The sequence below is a fragment of the Momordica charantia genome (assembly GCF_013281855.1).
Source record: "Momordica charantia cultivar OHB3-1 chromosome 11 unlocalized genomic scaffold, Mcharantia_2.0 BLBB01000011.1, whole genome shotgun sequence".
Taxonomy (NCBI): Eukaryota; Viridiplantae; Streptophyta; class Magnoliopsida; order Cucurbitales; family Cucurbitaceae; genus Momordica; species Momordica charantia.
Genome location: NW_028275159.1, coordinates 13,780,291 through 13,785,745, shown reverse-complemented (window position 1 = coordinate 13,785,745; position 5,455 = coordinate 13,780,291). Strand labels below are relative to the sequence as shown.

Here is a 5,455-nt window from a genome sequence, read left to right as displayed (position 1 = left end):
GTTCAAAGCCTTGAGTAGTGGCCTTCGGAATAAATGACAAGGCCGAACGTCAAATTTCTGTAAATGAGTATTGGGGTCTTGGGGATAAATGATTACGCTTGTTTACATGCGTAAAAAGAAGGTTTTAGATGCTGTTTTTACAATGTTTCAGCTTTGTTTCGGATTTTTCTCGGTCGTTTGAGTTCCAATTCATGCAAAATTCATATATTATGGTTTGTGGATGGCTTATGTTGTATTTATGACATTTTAGGACCATTTGGGAGTGCAAATTAATCAAAAGAAGCGAAAAGACGAAAAAACACCTCAGGAGGCGCCAGGCGCCTGGGAAGACTGCAGAAAACAGTTTTTCTTCCAACTTTGCCCTTAATGAAACGCGTCTTCCAATGCGTTTTGGTGGTTCCAACCGATGCAAACGTGTAGAAGAAGTGTTCCACTATCAGTTTGAGCACGATTTGGTCAGTCAAAAGAGTTGGAAATGGGTGATTCACCATCGTTTTAGGACCTACCTAACCAATTCTGCACAGCTATAAATTCCAGCAACTTCTCCACCAAATTCATCAAGCCTTGCTTCCTTCTCTTGATCATTTTTAGTGTTTCTTTGTTGCTTTCTAAGTACTTTTGAGTTGCTTTCATTAGTTGCTTTTGGTTTTTAAATCCCGAGCACTTTACATTCTTTTATTGAGCTTTGTTTCGTTTCCATTTGTACTTAGTCATTTTCTACTTATTCAAATATATAAAAATCCAGCACTTTGCTTATCTTCTCTTTATCTTTACTTTATTTTTAGTTAAGAGAGTTGTGTTTTTGGAGGAAAGAGCACGTGACACTCTCCTTTGCTTGAAAGAGAAGGGCGAAGCTCTCAATCCCGATAAAAACTCTCCGTTAGTTAACTTTTGTTTTTCACACATGCATTCCACATTCAACCATTTTACTTGCTGTATTTTCTTCAATATGTCTTTCTAAATTCCCGTCTCTAGCCCGGTTATGGATAGTTAGCCTTTTATGTCTAAAAAGGGTTGCTAAGAAGTAGTGTTTTTACTTTCCATTCATTGCTCAACATGTTTTCCCAAAAAGTTAGGATTTAGAGAAGGCCACTGTAAGTCTTAATAAGTCAATACTGAAAAGGTTGCTTATTTGCATTGTTGAGTGGTTAAACCGAGGAGAGGAGCGCCTTAGACATAAGGGTTCCGCTTAAGTAGCCTAGACATAGGACCTTAACCCGAGGTTGCGACTATTTCCATCCTAAAACTAAGATATATCTCATAATAGACATATTAGGGAATGTCTTAGGACTTTGAACTTGCTTAGACATAAGTAAAGTGAGAAGCGTAGTCGTTAGTTTCTAAAGTAAAATGCATATTATCCTTAGCATGTCCTTGATTCTTTGTTGGCTAACTTGAAGTAATTCGGGCTAGGTTTTATTATTATAAGTCCAAATCCCAAATCCAAACCATTATTTGTGACCACTTCCCATTTTACAAGAATCACTCATTCCAACATTCACTATTCTTTAAAACTTTAGAGTTTGGAAATTGTTTAGAAGTCCTTGAGGATCGATACTTGGATACTCCATCCATTTTATATTACTCTGACAGGTGTGCGCTTGCATCTATATAATTGTTACCACGCTTAGCGCGTGCGTTCAGCATAAACACCCAGTCAAGTTTTTGGCGCCGTTGCCGGGGACTTTAGTTTTAAAATTATTTTCAAATTCTTTTAGTTTTTATTTTTGTGAATTGTTGTTGGGTGTAATTTCCATCCACCGTTTTTGTTCTATATTTTTGGTCGTTTATCTCACAAGGGTACGTTAAAGTGCATGAGCACAAGATCTTTTCTTCTACCCCTTGACCCTGAGATTGAGCGGACCCTTCGAAAAACTCGAAAGGAGCAAAGACTTCGAAAACAACTAGAAAAGCAAAAAAAGAGAGAAGGTGAAATCAGTCCTGAAAGTGAGGTAGAGAGTACGAGCACATCGATGGCAGATATTCCACCTCGTGATCCGGTTGATCCACCTGCTGTTAACGGTAATATGAGGGATCATGCAAGAAATGATGAATTCAACCATATCCAGATGGCGGACAACAGAGACGTGGCAATGCGAGAATATGCCGCCACGGCATTTCAGAACTTTGATTCAGGGATAGTCAACCCTATTCCAGCCCACGCAAACTTTGAGCTTAAACCAATGATGTTCCAAATGTTGCAGACAATTGGACATTTTGGAGGGCAGGAACATGAGGATCCACATGATCATCTGAAATCATTCATTCAAATTGCAAATGCATTTCGATTACCTGGTATAACAGACGATGCTCTGAGACTAACACTTTTTCCATTTTCTTTGAAGGACCAAGCTAGAGCATGGCTCAATGCATTTCCACCGGGATCCATCACCACATGGGGGTCGTTAGTGGAGAAGTTCTTAACAAAATTCTTCCCACCTACTCGCCACGCTGATATCAGAGAGGAGATCATCTCCTTTAGACAGTATGATCGTGAACCTGTTCACGAGGCGTGGGAGAGATTTAAAGAACTAATCAGGAAATGTCCGAACCATGGCTTGCCGGCATGCATCCAGATAGAACATTTCTTTAGAGGCTTAGATCATCCTACTAAGATGATGCTAAACAATGCTGCCAACGGAGCCTTTACAAAGAAGACATTCAACGAGATAGTTGACATCCTAAATGACTTAGCTTCACACAACGAACTATGGTGTTCGCAAAGATCTAGGGCAGCACCAAAGAAGCAAGATCCAGCTGGAGTTTTGGCTCTGGACATTGCGACCTCGATGCAAAAAGAGATGGTTACAATGAACCAGAGGCTGAAAGAGATGGCATTGGGAATAAAAAATCCATTAGCCACGCCGATACAACCTGTGCAGTCGGATTATTGCACTCCTGCCCCTGTTTGCCAAGTCAACGATCTCATTTGTTCATTTTGCAGTGAAAACCATATTTATGATAATTGTCCACATAACCCTGCTTCTGTTTTTTATGTAGGACATGGGAACAATAGGAAATTTAACCCATATTCGAACACCTACAACCCAGGTTGGAGGCACCACCCTAATTTCTCATGGGGAGGACAAGGAGGTTCGAGCGGTTTTAATCAAGGGCAGAGCCAGCAGAACAAGCAGCCCTATGTTCCACCTACACAGCAATACATCCCACCACCGCAACAGCAGTACAATCAGAGAACACAGACTCCACCAGTTCAAAATAACAACTCAAATCTTGAGAATATGATGAAGGAGTACATGGCCCGAACCGACGCAGTGATACAATCCCAAGCGGCATCAATGAGGAATTTCGAGACCCAATTGGGACAACTTGCCAATGAATTGAAGAATAGACCACAAGGTTCTTTTCCAGGCCATACTGAATTACCAAAACGAGAAGGGAAAGAACAGTGCAAAGCTGTCACCCTCAGGAGTGGACTGGCATATGATGGACCAACAATGCCAACAACAGATGTACAGATTCCGTCCACTGAACCAATTGTAAAGATACCAGAAAATCCAACAACACCAGAAAAAGAAAATATTAGAAAAGGTAATGAGGACACCCCGAGTGTTCCTCCACAGGTACAGCCTTCTTTTACCCCTACTCCCCCGTTTCCACAAAGATTAGTTAAGAAAAATAATGATTCCCAGTTTAGAAAATTTTTAGATATTTTAAAACAATTGCATATAAATATACCATTAGTAGATGCTCTAGAACAGATGCCAAATTATGCTAAGTTTTTGAAAGATATAGTTTCTAGGAAGAAAAAAATAGGAGAGCGTGAACTGGTAGCCATGACAAAATGCAGTAGTGAAGCTGTAGGCAGCCCGCTACCCATGAAATGTAATGATCCTGGCAGTTTTACCATTCCATGTTCCATAGGAGGAAAAAACTTAGGTAGGGCATTATGTGATCTAGGCGCTAGCATTAATCTTATGCCATTATCAGTTTTCAAATCTTTAGGCATAGGAGAAGCTAGACCTACTACGGTTACCCTCCAACTAGCAGATAGATCTATCATAAGACCTGAGGGAAAGATAGAAGATGTTTTAGTCCAGGTGGACAAATTCATTTTCCCTGCGGACTTTATCATTCTAGATTGCGAGGCAGACTTAGACGTTCCCATTATTTTGGGAAGACCATTTCTAGCCACTGGGGATACAGTTTTTAATGTGAGGAAGGGAGAAATTACAATGAGGGTAAATAATGAAGAAGTTAAATTTAACGTTCTAGACGCCATGAAATTACCAGGAGACTTTGAAGAGTGCTCTGCTATAAATAGCTTGAATCCTATTATGTTTGATGAGTTTTATGACTTATTAGTTACAGAGATTGAAGAAGAGCTTGATAAGATAGCAGAAGGACCAGAAGATGTGGCTAATCCTATTGAAAAAATACAAAAAGAAGAATGCAAGTCGTTACTTCCGTCCATAGTGGAACCACCCACGTTGGAGCAGAAGCCATTGCCGTCGCATTTGAAATATGCGTATCTAGGGGATAACGACACTTTACCAGTTATTATAGCTTCCAATTTATCACCTACTAATGAATATTCTTTATTGCAGATTTTGGAGAAGCACAAAAAGGCCATTGGATGGACGATAGCCGATATCCGAGGGATAAGCCCGGCCTTTTGCATGCACAAAATTCTATTGGAAGAAGATGCTAAGAACTCTATTGAGAGTCAAAGGCGGTTGAACCCGAAGATGAAAGAGGTTGTAAGGAAAGAAATTCTCAAATGGCTTGACGCCGGTGTTATATACCCAATATCCGACAGCAGCTGGGTAAGCCCAGTACAGTGTGTACCAAAGAAAGGGGGTATAACCGTGGTGGCCAACGAGGAGAATGAGCTCATCTCAACCCGAACTGTGAGCGGGTGGAGAGTTTGCATTGATTATCGCAAACTCAACAAGGTAACAAAGAAAGACCATTTTCCTCTCCCGTTTATTGACCAGATGCTCGACCGTCTGGCAGGTAAGGATTTCTATTGTTTTTTAGATGGATATTCGGGTTATAATCAAATTACTATTGCTCCAGAAGACCAAGAGAAGACAACATTTACGTGTCCGTATGGTACGTTCGCTTTTAGGCGAATGCCCTTTGGACTATGCAATGCACCCGCGACTTTTCAGAGGTGTATGATGGCCATCTTCTCTGACATGGTAGAAAATATTCTAGAAGTTTTTATGGATGACTTTTCTGTTTTTGGAAATTCTTTCGACGCTTGTTTAGTCAATTTGAAGAGAGTATTGGAGAGATGTGAACAAACAAACCTAGTCCTAAATTGGGAGAAGTGTCATTTCATGGTACAAGAGGGTATTGTTTTGGGTCACAAAATTTCCAAGCAAGGAATAGAGGTAGACCACGCTAAGATAGACATCATTTCAAAGCTACCTCCTCCTACAAATGTCAAAGGGATTAGAAGTTTTTTAGGGCATGGGGGATTTTACCG

The 5,455-nt window shown here is 40.4% G+C and overlaps 1 non-coding gene across 1 annotated transcript; it reads right to left on the bottom strand.

The window, feature by feature from the left end:
* Window positions 1-2,453: 2,453 nt before the first annotated feature.
* On the bottom strand, window positions 2,454-2,560 carry LOC148208139 (small nucleolar RNA R71). Its single transcript, XR_015789125.1, has one exon. It is a non-coding gene; the product is annotated as a small nucleolar RNA R71 (small nucleolar RNA).
* Window positions 2,561-5,455: the final 2,895 nt, after the last annotated feature.